Source organism: Ranitomeya imitator, chromosome 1, assembly GCF_032444005.1.
Source record: "Ranitomeya imitator isolate aRanImi1 chromosome 1, aRanImi1.pri, whole genome shotgun sequence".
Taxonomy (NCBI): Eukaryota; Metazoa; Chordata; class Amphibia; order Anura; family Dendrobatidae; genus Ranitomeya; species Ranitomeya imitator.
In genome coordinates this window covers 585,349,250-585,376,287 of record NC_091282.1, presented here as the reverse complement: position 1 = coordinate 585,376,287, position 27,038 = coordinate 585,349,250, and positions in this window count along the sequence as shown.

Sequence of the window (27,038 nt, the reverse complement as noted above, 5' to 3'; positions counted from 1 at the left end):
TTTATTAATTTTGTTGCCCTCCTTTGTACTCTCTCTAGTTCCATTATATCCTTCCTGAGCACCGGTGCCCAAAACTGGACACAGTACTCCATGTGCGGTCTAACTAGGGATTTGTACAGAGGCAGTATAATGCTCTCATCATGTGTATCCAGACCTCTTTTAACCCCTTCAAGACCCAGCCTATTTTGACCTTAAAGACCTTGCCGTTTTTTGCAATTCTGACCAGTGTCCCTTTATGAGGTAATAACTCAGGAACGCTTCAACGGATCCTAGCGGTTCTGAGATTGTTTTTTCGTGACATATTGGGCTTCATGTTAGTGGTAAATTTAGGTCAATAAATTCTGCATTTATTTGTGATAAACACGGAAATTTGGCGAAAATTTTGAAAATTTCGCAATTTTCACATTTTGAATTTTTATTCTGTTAAACCAGAGAGATATGTGACACAAAATAGTTAATAAATAACATTTCCCACATGTTTACTTTACATCAGCACAATTTTGGAAACAAAATTTTTTTTTGTTAGGAAGTTATAAGGGTTAAAATTCGACCAGCGATTTGTCATTTTTACAACGAAATTTACAAAACCATTTTTTTTAGGGACCACCTCACATTTGAAGTCAGTTTGAGGGGTCTATATGGCTGAAAATACCCAAAAGTGACACCATTCTAAAAACTGCACCCCTCAAGGTACTCAAAACCACATTCAAGAAGTTTATTAACCCTTCAGGTGCTTCACAGCAGCAGAAGCAACATGGAAGGAAAAAATGAACATTTAACTTTTTAGTCACAAAAATTATCTTTTAGCAACAATTTTTTTATTTTCCCAATGGTAAAAGGAGAAACTGAACCACGAACGTTGTTGTCCAATTTGTCCTGAGTACGCTGATACCTCATATGTGGGGGTAAACCACTGTTTTGGCGCACGGCAGGGCTTGGAAGGGAAGGAGCGCCATTTGACTTTTTGAATCAAAAATTGGCTCCACTCTTTAGCGGACACCATGTCACGTTTGGAGAGCCCCCGTGTGCCTAAAAATTGGAGCTCCCCCACAAGTGACCCCATTTTGGAAACTAGACGCCCCAAGGAACTTATCTAGATGCATAGTGAGCACTTTGAACCCCCAGGTGCTTCACAAATTGATCCGTAAAAATGAAAAAGTACTTTTTTTTCACAAAAAAATTCTTTTAGCCTCAATTTTTTCATTTTCACATGGGCAACAGGATAAAATGGATCCTAAAATGTGTTGGGCAATTTCTCCTGAGTACACCAATACCTCACATGTGGAGGTAAACCACTGTTTGGGCACATGGTAAGGCTCGGAAGGGAAGGAGCGCCATTTGACTTTTTGAATGAAAAATTATTTCCATCGTTAGCGGACACCATGTCGCGTTTGGATAGCTCCTGTGTGCCTAAACATTGGCGCTCCCCCACAAGTGACCCCATTTTGGAAACTAGACCCCCCAAGGAACTAATTTAGATGCCTAGTGAGCATTTTAAACCCTCAGGTGCTTCACAAATTGATCTGTAAAAATGAAAAAGTAATTTTTTTTCACAAAAAAATTCTTTTCGCCTCAATTTTCTCATTTTCACATGGGCAGTAGGATAAAATGGATCATAAAATTTGTTGGGCAATTTCTCCCGAGTACGCCGATACCTCATATGTGGGGGTAAACCACTGTTTGGGCACTCGGCAGGGCTCGGAAGAGAAGGCGTGCCATTTGACTTTTTGAATGGAAAATTAGCTCCAATTGTTAGCGGACACCATGTCGCGTTTGGAGAGCCCCTGTGTGCCTAAACATTGGAGCTCCCCCACAAGTGACCCCATTTTGGAAACTAGACCCCCTAAGGAACTTATCTAGATGCATATTGAGCACTTTAAACCCCCAGGTGCTTCACAGAAGTTTATAACGCAGAGCCATGAAAATAAAAAATAATTTTTCTTTCCTCAAAAATGATTTTTTAGCCTGGAATTTCCTATTTTGCCAAGGATAATAGGAGAAATTGGACCCCAAATATTGTTGTCCAGTTTGTCCTGAGTACGCTGATACCCCATATGTGGGGGTAAACCACTGTTTGGGCGCACGGCAGGGCTCGGAAGGGATGGCACGCCATTTGGCTTTTTAAATGGAAAATTAGCTCCAATCATTAGCGGACACCATGTCACGTTTGGAGAGCCCCTGTGTGCCTAAACATTGGAGATCCCCCAGAAATGACACCATTTTAGAAACTAGACCCCCAAAGGAACTAATCTAGATGTGTGGTGAGGACTTTGAACCCCCAAGTGCTTCACAGAAGTTTATAACGCAGAGCCATGAAAATAAAAAAAAAAATTATTTTCTCAAAAATGATCTTTTAGCCTGCAATTTTTTATTTTCCCAAGGGTAACAGGAGAAATTTGACCCCAAAAGTTGTTGTCCAGTTTCTCCTGAGTACGCTGATACCCCATATGTGGGGGTAAACCACTGTTTGGGCACATGCCGGGGCTCGGAAGTGAAGTAGTGACGTTTTGAAATGCAGACTTTGATGGAATGCTCTGTGGGCGTCACGTTGCGTTTGCAGAGCCCCTGATGTGGCTTAACAGTAGAAACCCCCCACAAGTGACCCCATTTTGGAAACTAGACCCCCAAAGGAACTTATCTAGATGTGTGGTGAGCACTTTGAACCCCCAAGTGCTTCATAGAAGTTTATAATGCAGAGCCGTGAAAATAATAAATACGTTTTCTTTCCTCAAAAATAATTATTTAGCCCAGAATTTTTTAATTTTCCCAAGGGTAACAGGAGAAATTTGACCCCAATATTTGTTGTCCAGTTTCTCCTGAGTACGGTGATACCCCATATGTGGGGGTAAACTACTGTTTGGGCACATGCCGGGGCTTGGAATTGAAGTAGTGACGTTTTGAAATGCAGACTTTGATGGAATGCTCTGCGGGCGTCACGTTGCGTTTGCAGAGCCCCTGATGTGCCTAAACAGTAGAAACCCCCCACAAGTGACCCCATTTTGGAAACTAGACCCTGAAAGGAACTTATCTAGATGTGTGGTGAGCACTTTGAACCCCCAAGTGCTTCATAGACGTTTACAACGCAGAGCCGTGAAAATAAAAAATCATTTTTCTTTCCTCAAAAATTATGTTTTAGCAAGCATTTTTTTAGATTCACAAGGGTAACAGGAGAAATTGGACCCCAGTAATTGTTGCGCAGTTTGTCCTGAGTATGCTGGTACCCCATATGTGGGGGTAAACCACTGTTTGGGCACACGTCAGGGCTCGGAAGTGAGGGAGCACCATTTGACTTTTTGAATACGAGATTGGCTGGAATCAATGGTGGCGCCATGTTGCGTTTGGAGACCCCTGATGTGCCTAAACAGTGGTAACCCCTCAATTCTACCTCCAACACTAACCCCAACACACCCCTAACCCTAATCCCAACTGTAGCCATAACCCTAATCACAGCCCTAACCGCAACACACCCCTAACCACAACCCTAACCCCAACACACCCCTAACCATAACCACAACCCTAATTCCAACCCTAACCCTAAGGCTATGTGCCCACGTTGCGGATTCGTGTGAGATATTTCCGCACCATTTTTGAAAAATCTGCAGGTAAAAGGCACTGTGTTTTACCTGCGGATTTTCCGCGGATTTCCAGTGTTTTTTGTGCGGATTTCACCTGCGGATTCCTATTGAGGAACAGGTGTAAAACGCTGCGGAATCCGCACAAAGAATTGACATGCTGCGGAAAATACAACGCAGCGTTCCCGCGCGGTATTTTCCGCACCATGGGCACAGCGGATTTGGTTTTTCATATGTTTACATGGTACTGTAAACCTGATGGAACACTGCTGCGAATCCGCAGCCAAATCCGCACCGTGTGCACATAGCCTAATTCTAAAGGTATGTGCACACGCTGCGGAAAACGCTGCAGATCCGCAGCAGTTTCCCATGAGTTTACAGTTCAATGTAAACCTATGGGAAACAAAAATCGCTGTACACATGCTGCGGAAAAACTGCACGGAAACGCAGCGGTTTACATTCCGCAGCATGTCACTTCTTTGTGCGGATTCCGCAGCGGTTTTACAACTGCTCCAATAGAAAATCGCAATTGTAAAACCGCAGTGAAATGCGCAGAAAAAAACGTGGTAAATCCGCCATAAATCCGCAGCGGTTTAGCACTGCGGATTTATCAAATCCGCAGCGGAAAAATCCGCAGAGGACCAGAATACGTGTGCACATTCCTAACCCTAACCCTAGCCCTAGCCCTAACCCTACCCCTAACCCTACCCCTAGCCCTACCCCTAACCCTACCCCTAACCCTACCCCTAACCCTAACCCTACCCCTAACCCTAACCCTACCCCTAACCCTAACCCTACCCCTAACCCTAACCCTACCCCTACCCCTAACCCTATTCTAACAGTGGAAAAAAAAAAATTTCTTTATTTTTTTATTGTCCCTACCTATGGGGGTGACAAAGGGGGGGGTCATTTATTATTTTTTTTATTTTGATCACTGAGATAGATTATATCTCAGTGATCAAAATGCACTTTGGAACGAATCTGCCGGCCGGCAGATTCGGCGGGCGCACTGCGCATGCGCCCGCCATTTTGGAAGATGGCGGCGCCCGGGAGAAGAAGGACGGGACCACGGCTGGATCGGTAAGTATGATAGGGTGGGGGGGGACCACGGGGGGGGGGATCGGAGCACGGGGGGGGGAATCGGAGCGCGGGAGGGGTGGAACGGAGCGCGGGGGGCGTGGAACGGAGCACGGGGGGGCTGGAATGGAGCACGGGGGGGTGGAACGGAGCACGGGGGGGGGTGGATCGGAGTGCAGGGGGGGTGATTGGAGCACGGGGGGGTGATTGGAGCACGGGGGGAGCGGGCACGAGCACGGGGGGGGAGCGGAGCACAGGACGGAGGGGAGCCGGAGCAGTGTACCGGCCAGATCGGGGGGGTGGGGGGGCGATCGGAGGGGTGGGGTGGGGGCACACTAGTATTTCCAGCCATGGCCGATGATATTTCAGCATCGGCCATGGCTGGATTGTAATATTTCACCCGTTATAATGGGTGAAATATTACAAATCGCTCTGATTGGCAGTTTCACTTTCAACAGCCAATCAGAGCGATCGTAGCCACGAGGGGGTGAAGCCACCCCCCCTGGGCTAAACTACCACTCCCCCTGTCCCTGCAGATCGGGTGAAATGGGAGTTAACCCTTTCACCCGATCTGCAGGGACGCGATCTTTCCATGACGCCGCATAGGCGTCATGGGTCGGAATGGCACCGACTTTCATGACGCCTACGTGGCGTCATGGGTCGGGAAGGGGTTAATGCACCCCATGATCCTGTTTGCCTTGGCAGCTGCTGCCTGGCACTGGCTGCTCCAGGTAAGTTTATCATTAACTAGGATCCCCAAGTCCTTCTCCCTGTCAGATTTACCCAGTGGTTTCCCGTTCAGTGTGTAATGGTGATATTGATTCCCTCTTCCCATGTGTATAACCTTACATTTATCATTGTTAAACCTCATCTGCCACCTTTCAGCCCAAGTTTCCAACTTATCCAGATCCATCTGTAGCAGAATACTATCTTCTCTTGTATTAACTGCTTTACATAGTTTTGTATCATCTGCAAATATCGATATTTTACTGTGTAAACCTTCTACCAGATCATTAATGAATATGTTGAAGAGAACAGGTCCCAATACTGACCCCTGCGGTACCCCACTGGTCACAGCGACCCAGTTAGAGACTATACCATTTATAACCACCCTCTGCTTTCTATCACTAAGCCAGTTACTAACCCATTTACACACATTTTCCCCCATTACACTTTATACCCTACACTCTATACCCTACACTCTATACCCTACACTCTATACCCTACACTCTATACCCTACACTCTATACCCTACACTCTACACTCTATACCCTACACTCTATACCCTACACTCTACACTTTATACCCTACACTCTATACCCTACACTCTATACCCTCCACTCTATACCCTACACTCTACACTCTACACCCTACACTCTACACTTTATACCCTACACTCTATACCCTACACTCTATACCCTTCACTCTATACTCTACACGCTATACCCTACACTCTATACCCTACACTCTATACCCTACACTCTATACCCTACACTCTACACCCTACACTCTATACCCTACACCCTATACCCTACACTCTATACCCTACACTCTATACCCTACACTCTATACCCTACACTCTACACTCTATACCCTACAATCTATACACTACACTCTATACCCTACACTCTACACTCTATACCCTACACTCTACACTCTATACCCTACACTCTATACCCTACACTCTACACTCTATACCCTACACTCTATACCCTACACTCTATACTCTATACCCTACACTCTACACTCTATGCCCAACTCTCTAAACCCTACACTCTATACCCTACACTCTACACTCTATACCCTACACTCTATACCCTACACTCTACACTCTATACCCTACACTCTACACTCTATACCCTACTCTCTAAACCCTACACTCTATACCCTACAATCTGCACTCTATAGCCTACACTCTATACCCTACACTCTACACTCTATACCCTACACTCTATACCCTACAATCTACACCCTACACTTTATAGCTTACACTCTATACCCTACACTGTATACCCTAAACTCTATACCATACACTCTATACCCTACACTCTATACCCTACACTCTATACCCTAAACTCTATACCATACACTCTATACCATACACTCTATACCCTACACTCTATATTCTACACTCTACACTCTATACCCTACACTCTATACCCTACACTCTATACCCTACACTCTACACTCTATACCCTACACTCTACACTCTATACCCTACACTCTATACCCTACAATCTATACCATACACTCTATACCATACACTCTATACCCTACACTTTATACCTCACACTCTACACTCTATCCCCTGCACTCTATACCATACACTCTACACTCTATACCCTACACTCTATACCCTACACTCTACACTCTATACCCTACACTCTATATCCTACACTCTACATTCTATACCCTACACTCTACACTCTATACCCTACACTCTATACCCTACAATCTATACCATACACTCTATACCATACACTCTATACCCTACACTCTATACCCTACACTCTATACCCTACACTCTATACCATGCACTCTATACCCTACACTCTATATCATACACTCTATAGCCTACACTCTATTCCCTACACTCTATACCATACACTCTATACCCTACACTCTATACCCTACTCTCTACACTCTATACCATACACTCTATACCCTACACTCTATACCCTACAATCTACACTCTATACCCTACAATCTATACACTACACTCTATACCCTACACTCTACACTCTATACCCTACACTCTACACTCTATACCCTACACTCTATACCCTACACTCTACACTCTATACCCTCCACTCTATACCCTACACTCTATACTCTATACCCTACACTCTACACTCTATGCCCAACTCTCTAAACCCTACACTCTATACCCTACACTCTACACTCAATACCCTACACTCTATACCCTACACTCTACACTCTATACCCTACACTCTACACTCTATACCCTACTCTCTAAACCCTACACTCTATACCCTACACTCTACACTCTATACCCTACACTCTATACCCTACACTCTACACTCTATACCCTACACTCTATACCCTACAATCTACACCCTACACTTTATAGCTTACACTCTATACCCTACAATCTATACCCTAAACTCTATACCATACACTCTATACCCTACACTCTATACCCTACACTCTATATTCTACACTCTACACCATACACTCTATACCCTACCCTCTATACCTTACACTCTATACCCTACACTCTACACAGTATACCCTACACTCTATACCCTACACTCTACACTCTATACCCTACACCCTATACCATACACTCTATACCCTACACTCTATACCCTACACTCTACACTCTATACCCTACACTCTATACCCTACACTCTATACCCTACACTCTATACCCTACACTCTACACTCTATACCCTACACTCTATACCCTACACTCTATACCCTACACTCTATACCATACACTCTATACCCTACACTCTACACTTTATACCCTACACTCTATACTCTACACTCTATACCCTACACTCTATACCCTACACTCTATACCCTATACTCTATACCCTACACTCTACACTCTATACCCTACACTCTATACCCTACACTCTACACTTTATACCCTACACTCTATACCCTCCACTCTATACCCCACACTCTACACTCTGCACCCTACACTCTACACTTTATACCCTACACTCTATACCCTACACTCTATACCCTTCACTCTATACCCTACACGCTATACCCTACACTCTATACCCTACACTCTATACCCTACACTCTATACCCTACACTCTACACCCTACACTCTATACCCTACACCCTATACCCTACACTCTATACCCTACACTCAACACCCTACACTCTATACCCTACACTCTATACCCTACAATCTATACCATACACTCTATACCATACACTCTATACCCTACCCTCTATACCCTACACTCTACACTCTATACCCTACACTCTATACCCTACACTCTAAACCCTACACTCTACACTCTATACCCTACACTCTACAGTCTATACCCTACACTCTATACCCTACAATCTATACCATACACTCTATACCCTACACTCTATACCTCACACTCTACACTCTATCCCCTGCACTCTATACCATACACTCTACACTCTATACCCTACACTCTATACCCTACACTCTACACTCTATACCCTACACTCTACACTCTATACCCTACACTCTATACCCTACAATCTATACCATACACTCTATACCATACACTCTATACCCTACACTCTGCACTCTATACCCTACACTCTATACCCTACAATCTATACCATACACTCCATACCATACACTCTATACCCTACACTCTATACCTCACACTCTACACTCTATCCCCTGCACTCTATACCACACACTCTACACTCTATACCCTACACTCTATACCCTACACTTTACACTCTATACCCTACACTCTATACCCTACACTCTACACTCTATACCCTACACTCTACAATCTATACCCTACACTCTATACCCTACACTCTATACCCTACACTCTACACTCTATACCCTACACTCTATACCCTACACTCTATACCCTACACTCTATACCATACACTCTATACCCTACACTCTACACTTTATACCCTACACTCTATACTCTACACTCTATACCGTACACTCTATACCCTACACTCTATACCCTATACTCTATACCCTACACTCTACACTCTATACCCTACACTCTATACCCTACACTCTATACCCTACACTCTACACTTTATACCCTACACTCTATACCCTCCACTCTATACCCTACACTCTACACCCTACACTCTACACTTTATACCCTACACTCTATACCCTACACTCTATACCCTTCACTCTATACCCTACACGCTATACCCTACACTCTATACCCTACACTCTATACCCTACACTCTATACCCTACACTCTACACCCTACACTCTATACCCTACACCCTATACCCTACACTCTATACCCTACACTCAACACCCTACACTCTATACCCTACACTCTATACCCTACAATCTATACCATACACTCTATACCATACACTCTATACCCTACCCTCTATACCCTACACTCTACACTCTATACCCTACACTCTATACCCTACACTCTAAACCCTACACTCTACACTCTATACCCTACACTCTACAGTCTATACCCTACACTCTATACCCTACAATCTATACCATACACTCTATACCCTACACTCTATACCTCACACTCTACACTCTATCCCCTGCACTCTATACCATACACTCTACACTCTATACCCTACACTCTATACCCTACACTCTACACTCTATACCCTACACTCTACACTCTATACCCTACATTCTATACCCTACAATCTATACCATACACTCTATACCATACACTCTATACCCTACACTCTGCACTCTATACCCTACACTCTATACCCTACAATCTATACCATACACTCCATACCATACACTCTATACCCTACACTCTATACCTCACACTCTACACTCTATCCCCTGCACTCTATACCACACACTCTACACTCTATACCCTACACTCTATACCCTACACTTTACACTATATACCCTACACTCTATACCCTACACTCTACACTCTATACCCTACACTCTATACCCTACACTCTATACCCTACAATCTATACCATACACTCTATACCATACACTCTATACGCTACACTCTATACCCTACACTCTATACCCTACACTCTATACCCTACACTCTACACTCTATACTCTACACTCTATACCCTACACTCTATACCCTACAATCTATACCATACACGCTATACCATACACTCTATAACCTACACTCTATACCCTACACTCTACACCCTACTCTCTACACTTTATACCCTACACTCTACACTCTATACCCTACACTCTATACCCTACACTCTATACTCTATACCCTACACTCTACACTCTATACCCAACTCTCTAAACACTACACTCTATACCCTACCCTCTACACTCTATACCCTACACTCTATACCCTACACTCTACACTCTATACCCTACACTCTACACTCTATACCCTACTCTCTAAACCCTACACTCTATACCCTACACTCTACACTCTATACCCTACACTCTATACCCTACACTCTACACTCTATCCCCTGCACTCTATACCATACACTCTACACTCTATACTCTACACTCTATACCCTACACTCTACACTCTATACCCTACACTCTATACCCTACACTCTACACTCTATACCCTACACTCTACACTCTATACCCTACACTCTATACCCTACAATCTATACCATACACTCTATACCATACACTCTATACCCTACACTCTACACTCTATACCCTACACTCTACACTCTATACCCTACACTCTATACCCTACAATCTATACCATACACTCTATACCATACACTCTATACCCTACACTCTATACCTCACACTCTACACTCTATCCCCTGCACTCTATACCACACACTCTACACTCTATACCCTACACTCTATATCCTACACTCTACACTCTATACCCTACACTCTATACCCTACACTCTACACTCTATACCCTACACTCTACACTCTATACCCTACACTCTATACCATACACTCTACACCCTACACTCTATACCCTACACTCTACACTCTATACCCTACACTCTACACTCTATACCCTACACTCTATACCCTACAATCTATACCATACACTCTATACCATACACTCTATACCCTACACTCTGCACTCTATACCCTACACTCTATACCGTACAATCTATACCATACTCTCCATACCATACACTCTATACCCTACACTCTATACCTCACACTCTACACTCTATCCCCTGCACTCTATACCACACACTCTACACTCTATACCCTACACTCTATACCCTACACTTTACACTATATACCCTACACTCTATACCCTACACTCTACACTCTATACCCTACACTCTACACTCTATACCCTACACTCTATACACTACAATCTATACCATACACTCTATACCATACACTCTATACGCTACACTCTATACCCTACACTCTATACCCTACACTCTATACCCTACACTCTACACTCTATACTCTACACTCTATACCCTACACTCTACACTCTATACCCTACACTCTACACTCTAAACCCTACACTCTATACACTACAATCTATACCATACACTCTATACCATACACTCTATACGCTACACTCTATACCCTACACTCTATACCCTACACTCTATACCCTACACTCTACACTCTATACTCTACACTCTATACCCTACACTCTATACTCTACACTCTATACCCTACACTCTATACCCTACAATCTATACCATACACTCTATACCATACACTCTATACCCTACACTCTGCACTCTATACCCTACACTCTATACCGTACAATCTATACCATACTCTCCATACCATACACTCTATACCCTACACTCTATACCTCACACTCTACACTCTATCCCCTGCACTCTATACCACACACTCTACACTCTATACCCTACACTCTATACCCTACACTTTACACTATATACCCTACACTCTATACCCTACACTCTACACTCTATACCCTACACTCTACACTCTATACCCTACACTCTATACACTACAATCTATACCATACACTCTATACCATACACTCTATAACCTACACTCTATACCCTACACTCTATACCCTACACTCTATACCCTACACTCTATACTCTACACTCTATACCCTACACTCTATACTCTACACTCTATACCCTACACTCTATACCCTACAATCTATACCATACACGCTATACCATACACTCTATAACCTACACTCTATACCCTACACTCTACACCCTACTCTCTACACTTTATACCCTACACTCTACACTCTATACCCTACACTCTATACCCTACACTCTATACTCTATACCCTACACTCTACACTCTATACCCAACTCTCTAAACACTACACTCTATACCCTACCCTCTACACTCTATACCCTACACTCTATACCCTACACTCTACACTCTATACCCTACACTCTACACTCTATACCCTACTCTCTAAACCCTACACTCTATACCCTACACTCTACACTCTATACCCTACACTCTATACCCTACACTCTACACTCTATCCCCTGCACTCTATACCATACACTCTACACTCTATACTCTACAATCTATACCCTACACTCTACACTCTATACCCTACACTCTATACCCTACACTCTACACTCTATACCCTACACTCTACACTCTATACCCTACACTCTATACCCTACAATCTATACCATACACGCTATACCATACACTCTATAACCTACACTCTATACCCTACACTCTACACCCTACTCTCTACACTTTATACCCTACACTCTACACTCTATACCCTACACTCTATACCCTACACTCTATACTCTATACCCTACACTCTACACTCTATACCCAACTCTCTAAACACTACACTCTATACCCTACCCTCTACACTCTATACCCTACACTCTATACCCTACACTCTACACTCTATACCCTACACTCTACACTCTATACCCTACTCTCTAAACCCTACACTCTATACCCTACACTCTACACTCTATACCCTACACTCTATACCCTACACTCTACACTCTATCCCCTGCACTCTATACCATACACACTACACTCTATACTCTACACTCTATACCCTACACTCTACACTCTATACCCTACACTCTATACCCTACACTCTACACTCTATACCCTACACTCTACACTCTATACCCTACACTCTATACCCTACAATCTATACCATACACTCTATACCATACACTCTATACCCTACACTCTACACTCTATACCCTACACTCTACACTCTATACCCTACACTCTATACCCTACAATCTATACCATACACTCTATACCATACACTCTATACCCTACACTCTATACCTCACACTCTACACTCTATCCCCTGCACTCTATACCACACACTCTACACTCTATACCCTACACTCTATATCCTACACTCTACACTCTATACCCTACACTCTATACCCTACACTCTACACTCTATACCCTACACTCTACACTCTATACCCTACACTCTATACCATACACTCTACACCCTACACTCTATACCCTACACTCTACACTCTATACCCTACACTCTACACTCTATACCCTACACTCTATACCCTACAATCTATACCATACACTCTATACCATACACTCTATACCCTACACTCTGCACTCTATACCCTACACTCTATACCGTACAATCTATACCATACTCTCCATACCATACACTCTATACCCTACACTCTATACCTCACACTCTACACTCTATCCCCTGCACTCTATACCACACACTCTACACTCTATACCCTACACTCTATACCCTACACTTTACACTATATACCTTACACTCTATACCCTACACTCTACACTCTATACCCTACACTCTACACTCTATACCCTACACTCTATACCCTACAATCTATACCATACACTCTATACCATACACTCTATACGCTACACTCTATACCCTACACTCTATACCCTACACTCTATACCCTACACTCTACACTCTATACTCTACACTCTATACCCTACACTCTATACTCTACACTCTATACCCTACACTCTATACCCTACAATCTATACCATACACGCTATACCATACACTCTATAACCTACACTCTATACCCTACACTCTACACCCTACTCTCTACACTTTATACCCTACACTCTACACTCTATACCCTACACTCTATACCCTACACTCTATACTCTATACCCTACACTCTACACCCTATACCCAACTCTCTAAACACTACACTCTATACCCTACCCTCTACACTCTATACCCTACACTCTATACCCTACACTCTACACTCTATACCCTACACTCTACACTCTATACCCTACTCTCTAAACCCTACACTCTATACCCTACACTCTACACTCTATACCCTACACTCTATACCCTACACTCTACACTCTATCCCCTGCACTCTATACCATACACTCTACACTCTATACTCTACAATCTATACCCTACACTCTACACTCTATACCCTACACTCTATACCCTACACTCTACACTCTATACCCTACACTCTACACTCTATACCCTACACTCTATACCCTACAATCTATACCATACACTCTATACCATACACTCTATACCCTACACTCTACACTCTATACCCTACACTCTACACTCTATACCCTACACTCTATACCCTACAATCTATACCATACACTCTATACCATACACTCTATACCCTACACTCTATACCTCACACTCTACACTCTATCCCCTGCACTCTATACCACACACTCTACACTCTATACCCTACACTCTATATCCTACACTCTACACTCTATACCCTACACTCTATACCCTACACTCTACACTCTATACCCTACACTCTACACTCTATACCCTACACTCTATACCATACACTCTACACCCTACACTCTATACCCTACACTCTACACTCTATACCCTACACTCTACACTCTATACCCTACACTCTATACCCTACAATCTATACCATACACTCTATACCATACACTCTATACTCTACACTCTGCACTCTATACCCTACACTCTATACCGTACAATCTATACCATACTCTCCATACCATACACTCTATACCCTACACTCTATACCTCACACTCTACACTCTATCCCCTGCACTCTATACCACACACTCTACACTCTATACCCTACACTCTATACCCTACACTTTACACTATATACCCTACACTCTATACCCTACACTCTACACTCTATACCCTACACTCTACACTCTATACCCTACACTCTATACCCTACAATCTATACCATACACTCTATACCATACACTCTATACGCTACACTCTATACCCTACACTCTATACCCTACACTCTATACCCTACACTCTACACTCTATACTCTACACTCTATACCCTACACTCTATACCCTACAATCTATACCATACACGCTATACCATACACTCTATAACCTACACTCTATACCCTACACTCTACACCCTACTCTCTACACTTTATACCCTACACTCTACACTCTATACCCTACACTCTATACCCTACACTCTATACTCTATACCCTACACTCTACACTCTATACCCAACTCTCTAAACACTACACTCTATACCCTACCCTCTACACTCTATACCCTACACTCTATACCCTACACTCTACACTCTATACCCTACACTCTACACTCTATACCCTACTCTCTAAACCCTACACTCTATACCCTACACTCTACACTCTATACCCTACACTCTATACCCTACACTCTACACTCTATCCCCTGCACTCTATACCATACACTCTACACTCTATACTCTACACTCTATACCCTACACTCTACACTCTATACCCTACACTCTACACTCTATACCCTACACTCTACACTCTATACCCTACACTCTATACCCTACAATCTATACCATACACTCTATACCATACACTCTATACCCTACACTCTACACTCTATACCCTACACGCTACACTCTATACCCTACACTCTATACCCTACAATCTATACCATACACTCTATACCATACACTCTATACCCTACACTCTATACCTCACACTCTACACTCTAACCCCTGCACTCTATACCACACACTCTACACTCTATACCCTCCACTCTATATCCTACACTCTACACTCTATACCCTACACTCTATACCCTACACTCTACACTCTATTCCCTACACTCTACACTCTATACCCTACACTCTATACCATACACTCTACACCCTACACTCTATACCCTACACTCTACACTCTATACACTACACTCTGTACCCTACACTCTATACCCTACACTCTATACCATACACTCTGTACCCTACACTCTATACCTCACACTCTACACTATATCCCCTGCACTCTATACCATACACTCTACACTCTATACCCTACACTCTATATCCTACACTCTACACTCTATACCCTACACTCTATACCTTACACTCTACACTCTATACCCTACACTCTACACTCTATACCCTACACTCTATACCCTACAATCTATACCATACACTCTATACCATACACTCTATACCCTACACTCTATACCCTACACTCTACACTCTATACCCTACACTCTATACCCTACACTCTATACCCTACACTCTACAATCTATACCCTACACTCTACACTCTATACCCTACACTCTATACCCTACAATCTATACCATACACTCTATACCATACACTCTATATCCTACACTCTATATCTCACACTCTACACTCTATCCCCTGCACTCTATACCATACACTCTACACTCTATACCCTACACTCTATACCCTACACTCTACACTCTATACCCTACACTCTATACCCTACACTCTACACTCTATACCCTACACTCTACACTCTATACCCTACACTCTATACCCTACAATCTATACCATACACTCTATACCATACACTCTATACCCTACACTCTATACCCTACACTCTATAACCTACACTCTATACCATGCACTCTATACCCTACACTCTATATCATACACTCTATAGCCTACACTGTATTCCCTACACTCTATACCATACACTCTATACCCTACACTCTATACCCTACAATCTACACTCTATACCCTACAATCTATACACTACACTCTATACCCTACACTCTACACTCTATACCCTACACTCTACACTCTATACCCTACACTCTATACCCTACACTCTACACTCTATACCCTACACTCTATACCCTACACTCTATACTCTATACCCTACACTCTACACTCTATACCCAACTCTCTAAACCCTACACTCTATACCCTACACTCTACACTCTATACCCTACACTCTATACCCTACACTCTACACTCTATACCCTACACTCTACACTCTATACCCTACTCTCTAAACCCTACACTCTATACCCTACACTCTACACTCTATACCCTACACTCTATACCCTACACTCTACACTCTATACCCTACACTCTATACCCTACACTCTATACCCTACACTCTATACCCTACACTCTATACCCTACAATCTACACCCTACACTTTATAGCTTACACTCTATACCCTACACTCTATACCCTAAACTCTATACCATACACTCTATACCCTACACTCTATACCCTACACTCTATATCCTACACTCTACACCATACACTCTATACCCTACCCTCTATACCTTACACTCTATACCCTACACTCTACACAGTATACCCTACACTCTATACCCTACACTCTACACTCTATACCCTACACTCTATACCATACACTCTATACCCTACACTCTATACCCTACACTCTACATTCTATACCCTACACTCTATACCCTACACTCTATACCCTACACTCTACACTTTATACCCTACACTCTATACCCTACTCTCTACACTCTATATCATACACTCTATACCCTACACTCTATACCCTACAATCTACACTCTATACCCTACAATCTATACACTACACTCTATACCCTACACTCTACACTCTATACCCTACACTCTACACTCTATACCCTACACTCTATACCCTACACTCTACACTCTATACCCTACACTCTATACCCTACACTCTATACTCTATACCCTACACTCTACACTCTATACCCAACTCTCTAAACCCTACACTCTATACCCTACACTCTACACTCTATACCCTACACTCTATACCCTACACTCTACACTCTATACCCTACACTCTACACTCTATACCCTACTCTCTAAACCCTACACTCTATACCCTACACTCTACACTCTATACACTACACTCTATACCCTACACTCTACACTCTATACCCTACACTCTATACCCTACACTCTATACCCTACACTCTATACCCTACACTCTATACCCTACAATCTACACCCTACACTTTATAGCTTACACTCTATACCCTACACTCTATACCCTAAACTCTATACCATACACTCTATACCCTACACTCTATACCCTACACTCTATATCCTACACTCTACACCATACACTCTATACCCTACCCTCTATACCTTACACTCTATACCTTACACTCTACACAGTATACCCTACACTCTATACCCTACACTCTACACTCTATACCCTACACTCTATACCATACACTCTATACCCTACACTCTATACCCTACACTCTACATTCTATACCCTACACTCTATACTCTACACTCTATACCCTACACTCTACACTTTATACCCTACACTCTATACCCTACACTCTATACCCTACACTCTATACCCTACACTCTATACCCTACACTCTACAATCTATACACTACACTCTATACCCTACACTCTACACTCTATACCCTACACTCTACACTCTATACCCTACACTCTATACCCTACACTCTACACTCTATACCCTACACTCTATACCCTACACTCTATACTCTATACCCTACACTCTACACTCTATACCCAACTCTCTAAACCCTACACTCTATACCCTACACTCTACACTCTATACCCTACACTCTATACCCTACACTCTACACTCTATACCCTACACTCTACACTCTATACCCTACTCTCTAAACCCTACACTCTATACCCTACACTCTACACTCTATACCCTACACTCTATACCCTACTCTCTACACTCTATACCCTACACTCTATACCCTACACTCTATACCCTACACTCTATACCCTACAATCTACACCCTACACTTTATAGCTTACACTCTATACCCTACACTCTATACCCTAAACTCTATACCATACACTTTATACCCTACACTCTATACCCTACACTCTATATCCTACACTCTACACCATACACGCTATACCCTACCCTCTATACCTTACACTCTATACCTTACACTCTACACAGTATACCCTACACTCTATACCCTACACTCTACACTCTATACCCTACACTCTATACCATACACTCTATACCCTACACTCTATACCCTACACTCTACATTCTATACCCTACACTCTATACTCTACACTCTATACCCTACACTCTACACTTTATACCCTACACTCTATACCCTACACTCTATACCCTACACTCTATACCCTACACTCTATACCCTACACTCTACACTCTATACCCTACACTCTATACCCTACACTCTATACCCTACACTCTATACCCTACACTCTATACCCTACACGCTACACTTTATACCCTACACTCTATACCCTACACTCTATACCCTACACTCTATACCCTACACTCTACACTCTATACCCTACACTCTATACTCTACACTCTATACCCTACACTCTACACTTTATACCCTACACTCTATACCCTACACTCTATACCCTCCACTCTATACCCTACACTCTACACTCTACACCCTACACTCTACACTTTATACCCTACACTCTATACCCTACACTCTATACCCTTCACTCTATACCATACACGCTATACCCTGCACTCTATACCCTACACTCTATACCCTACACTCTATACCCTACACTCTACACCCTACACTCTATACCCTACACCCTATACCCTACACTCTATACCCTACACTCAACACCCTACACTCTATACCCTACACTCTATACCCTACACTCTATACCCTACACTCTATACCATACACTCTATACCATACACTCTATACCCTACACTCTATACCCTACACTCTATAACCTACACTCTATACCATGCACTCTATACCCTACACTCTATATCATACACTCTATAGCCTACACTGTATTCCCTACACTCTATACCATACACTCTATACCCTACACTCTATACCCTACAATCTACACTCTATACCCTACAATCTATACACTACACTCTATACCCTACACTCTACACTCTATACCCTACACTCTACACTCTATACCCTACACTCTATACCCTACACTCTACACTCTATACCCTACACTCTATACCCTACACTCTATACTCTATACCCTACACTCTACACTCTATACCCAACTCTCTAAACCCTACACTCTATACCCTACACTCTACACTCTATACCCTACACTCTATACCCTACACTCTACACTCTATACCCTACACTCTACACTCTATACCCTACTCTCTAAACCCTACACTCTATACCCTACACTCTACACTCTATACCCTACACTCTATACCCTACACTCTACACTCTATACCCTACACTCTATACCCTACACTCTATACCCTACACTCTATACCCTACACTCTATACCCTACAATCTACACCCTACACTTTATAGCTTACACTCTATACCCTACACTCTATACCCTAAACTCTATACCATACACTCTATACCCTACACTCTATACCCTACACTCTATATCCTACACTCTACACCATACACTCTATACCCTACCCTCTATACCTTACACTCTATACCCTACACTCTACACAGTATACCCTACACTCTATACCCTACACTCTACACTCTATACCCTACACTCTATACCATACACTCTATACCCTACACTCTATACCCTACACTCTACATTCTATACCCTACACTCTATACCCTACACTCTATACCCTACACTCTACACTTTATACCCTACACTCTATACCCTACTCTCTACACTCTATATCATACACTCTATACCCTACACTCTATACCCTACAATCTACACTCTATACCCTACAATCTATACACTACACTCTATACCCTACACTCTACACTCTATACCCTACACTCTACACTCTATACCCTACACTCTATACCCTACACTCTACACTCTATACCCTACACTCTATACCCTACACTCTATACTCTATACCCTACACTCTACACTCTATACCCAACTCTCTAAACCCTACACTCTATACCCTACACTCTACACTCTATACCCTACACTCTATACCCTACACTCTACACTCTATACCCTACACTCTACACTCTATACCCTACTCTCTAAACCCTACACTCTATACCCTACACTCTACACTCTATACACTACACTCTATACCCTACACTCTACACTCTATACCCTACACTCTATACCCTACACTCTATACCCTACACTCTATACCCTACACTCTATACCCTACAATCTACACCCTACACTTTATAGCTTACACTCTATACCCTACACTCTATACCCTAAACTCTATACCATACACTCTATACCCTACACTCTATACCCTACACTCTATATCCTACACTCTACACCATACACTCTATACCCTACCCTCTATACCTTACACTCTATACCTTACACTCTACACAGTATACCCTACACTCTATACCCTACACTCTACACTCTATACCCTACACTCTATACCATACACTCTATACCCTACACTCTATACCCTACACTCTACATTCTATACCCTACACTCTATACTCTACACTCTATACCCTACACTCTACACTTTATACCCTACACTCTATACCCTACACTCTATACCCTACACTCTATACCCTACACTCTATACCCTACACTCTACAATCTATACACTACACTCTATACCCTACACTCTACACTCTATACCCTACACTCTACACTCTATACCCTACACTCTATACCCTACACTCTACACTCTATACCCTACACTCTATACCCTACACTCTATACTCTATACCCTACACTCTACACTCTATACCCAACTCTCTAAACCCTACACTCTATACCCTACACTCTACACTCTATACCCTACACTCTATACCCTACACTCTACACTCTATACCCTACACTCTACACTCTATACCCTACTCTCTAAACCCTACACTCTATACCCTACACTCTACACTCTATACCCTACACTCTATACCCTACTCTCTACACTCTATACCCTACACTCTATACCCTACACTCTATACCCTACACTCTATACCCTACAATCTACACCCTACACTTTATAGCTTACACTCTATACCCTACACTCTATACCCTAAACTCTATACCATACACTTTATACCCTACACTCTATACCCTACACTCTATATCCTACACTCTACACCATACACTCTATACCCTACCCTCTATACCTTACACTCTATACCTTACACTCTACACAGTATACCCTACACTCTATACCCTACACTCTACACTCTATACCCTACACTCTATACCATACACTCTATACCCTACACTCTATACCCTACACTCTACATTCTATACCCTACACTCTATACTCTACACTCTATACCCTACACTCTACACTTTATACCCTACACTCTATACCCTACACTCTATACCCTACACTCTATACCCTACACTCTATACCCTACACTCTACACTCTATACCCTACACTCTATACCCTACACTCTATACCCTACACTCTATACCCTACACTCTATACCCTACACGCTACACTTTATACCCTACACTCTATACCCTACACTCTATACCCTACACTCTATACCCTACACTCTACACTCTATACCCTACACTCTATACTCTACACTCTATACCCTACACTCTACACTTTATACCCTACACTCTATACCCTACACTCTATACCCTCCACTCTATACCCTACACTCTACACTCTACACCCTACACTCTACACTTTATACCCTACACTCTATACCCTACACTCTATACCCTTCACTCTATACCATACACGCTATACCCTGCACTCTATACCCTACACTCTATACCCTACACTCTATACCCTACACTCTACACCCTACACTCTATACCCTACACCCTATACCCTACACTCTATACCCTACACTCAACACCCTACACTCTATACCCTACACTCTATACCCTACACTCTATACCCTACACTCTATACCCTACACTCTATACCTTACACTCTATACCCTACACTCTTTACCCTACACTCTACACTCTATACCCTACACTCTATACCCTACACTCTATACTCTATACCCTACACTCTACACTCTATACCCAACTCTCTAAACCCTACACTCTATACCCTACACTCTACACTCTATACCCTACACTCTATACCCTACACTCTACACACTATACCCTACACTCTATACCCTACACTCTATACCCTACACTCTATACCCTACACTCTACACTCTATACCCTACTCTCTAAACCCTACACTCTATACCCTACACTCTATACCCTACACTCTACACTCTATACCCTACACTCTATACCCTACACTCTACACTCTATACCCTACACTCTATACCCTACACTCTATACCCTACACTCTACACCATACACTCTATACCCTACCCTCTATACCTTACACTCTATACCCTACACTCTACACAGTATACCCTACACTCTATACCCTACACTCTACACTCTATACCCTACACTCTATACCATACACTCTATACCCTACACTCTATACCCTACACTCTACACTCTATACCCTACACTCTATACCATACACTCAACACCCTACACTCTATACCCTACACTCTACACTCTATACACTACACTCTGTACCCTACACTCTATACCCTACACTCTATACCATACACTCTGTACCCTACACTCTATACCTCACACTCTACACTATATCCCCTGCACTCTATACCATACACTCTACACTCTATACCCTACACTCTATATCCTACACTCTACACTCTATACCCTACACTCTATACCCTACACTCTACACTCTATACCCTACACTCTATACCCTACACTCTATACCCTACAATCTATACCATACACTCTATACCATACACTCTATACCCTACACTCTATACCCTACACTCTACACTCTATACCCTACACTCTATACCCTACACTCTATACCCTACACTCTACACTCTATACCCTACACTCTACACTCTATACCCTACACTCTATACCCTACAATCTATACCATACACTCTATACCATACACTCTGTACCCTACACTCTATACCTCACACTCTACACTCTATCCCCTGCACTCTATACCATACACTCTACACTCTATACCCTACACTCTATACCCTACACTCTACACTCTATACCCTACACTCTATACCCTACACTCTATACCCTACAATCTATACCATACACTCTATACTATACACTCTATACCCTACACTCTATACCCTACACTCTATACCCTACACACTATACCATGCAATCTATACCCTACACTCTATATCATACACTCTATAGCCTACACTCTATTCCCTACACTCTATACCATGCACTCTATACCCTACACTCTATACCCTACAATCTACACTCTATACCCTACAATCTATACACTACACTCTATACCCTACACTCTACACTCTATACCCTACACTCTACACTCTATACCCTACACTCTATACCCTACACTCTACACTCTATACCCTACACTCTATACCCTACACTCTATACTCTATACCCTACACTCTACACTCTATGCCCAACTCTCTAAACCCTACACTCTATACCCTACACTCTACACTCTATACCCTACACTCTATACCCTACACTCTATACCCTACACTCTACACTCTATACCCTACTCTCTAAACCCTACACTCTATACCCTACACTCTACACTCTATACCCTACACTCTATACCCTACACTCTACACTCTATACCCTACACTCTATACCCTACAATCTACACCCTACACTTTATAGCTTACACTCTATACCCTACACTCTATACCCTAAACTCTATACCATACACTCTATACCCTACACTCTATACCCTACACTCTATACCCTAAACTCTATACCATACACTCTATACCATACACTCTATACCCTACACTCTATACCCTACACTCTACACTCTATACCCTACACTCTATACCCTACACTCTATACCCTACACTCTACACCCTATACCCTACACTCTACACTCTATACCCTACACTCTACACTCTATAACATACATTCTACACCCTACAATCTATACCATACACTCTATACCCTACACTCTACACTCTACACCATACACTGTATACCCTACACTCTACACTTTATACCCTACACTCTATACCCTACACTCTATAACCTACACTCTATACCCTACACTCTATACCCTACACTCTATACCCTACACTCTAATCTCTATACCATACACTCTACACTCAATATCCTACACTCTATGCCCTACAATCTATACCATACACTCTATACCATACACTCTATACCCTACACTCTATACCTCACACTCTACACTCTATAACATACATTCTACACACTACAATCTATACCATACACTCTATACCCTACACTCTACACTCTACACCATACACTCTATACCTTACACTCTACACTTTATACCCTACACTCTATACCCTACACTCTATAACCTACACTCTATACCCTACACTCTATACCATACACTCTATACCCTACACTCTATACCCTACAGTCTATACCCTACACTCTACACTCTATACCCTACACTCTATACCCTACACTCTATACCCTACACTCTATACCCTACACTCTACACTCTATACCCTAGACTCTATACCCTACACTCTATACCCTACACTCTACACTTTATACCCTACACTCTATACCCTACACTCTACACTCTATACCCTACACTCTACACTCAATACCCTACACTCTATACCCTACACTCTATACCCTACACTGTATACCCTACACTCTAAACTCTATACCCTACACTCTATACCCTACACTCTACACTCTATACCCTACACTCTATACCCTACACTCTATACCCTACAATCTATATCATACACTCTATACCATACACACTATACCATACACTCTACATTCTATACCCTACACTCTATACCCTACACTCTACACTCTATACCCTACACTCTATACCTTACACTCTACACTCTATACCCTACACTCTACACTCTATACCCTACACTCTATACCCTACACTCTACACCCTACACTCTATACCCTACACTCTATACCCTACACTCTATACCCTACACTCTATACCCTACACTCTACACTCTATACCCTACACTCTATACCCTACACTCTACACCCTACACTCTACACTCTATACCCTACACTCTATACCCTATAATCTATACCATACACTCTATACCATAAACTCTACACCCTACACTCTATACCCTACACTCTATACCCTACACTCTATACCATACACTCTATACCCTACACTCTATACCTCACACTCTACACTCTATCCCCTGCACTCTATACCATACACTCTACACTCTATACCCTACACTCTACACTCTATACCCTACACTCTATACCCTACAATCTATACCATACACTCTATACCCTACACTCTATACCTCACACTCTACACTCTATCCCCTGCACTCTATACCATACACTCTACACTCTATACCCTACACTCTACACTCTATACCCTACACTCTATACCCTACAATCTATACCATACACTCTATACCCTACACTCTATACCTCACACTCTACACTCTATCCCCTGCACTCTATACCATACACTCTACACTCTATACCCTACACTCTACACTCTATACCCTACACTCTATACCCTACAATCTATACCATACACTCAATACCATACACTCTATACCCTACACTCTATACCCTACACTCTAAACTCTATTCCCTACAATCTACACTCTATACCCTACACTCTATTCCCTATAATCTATACCATACA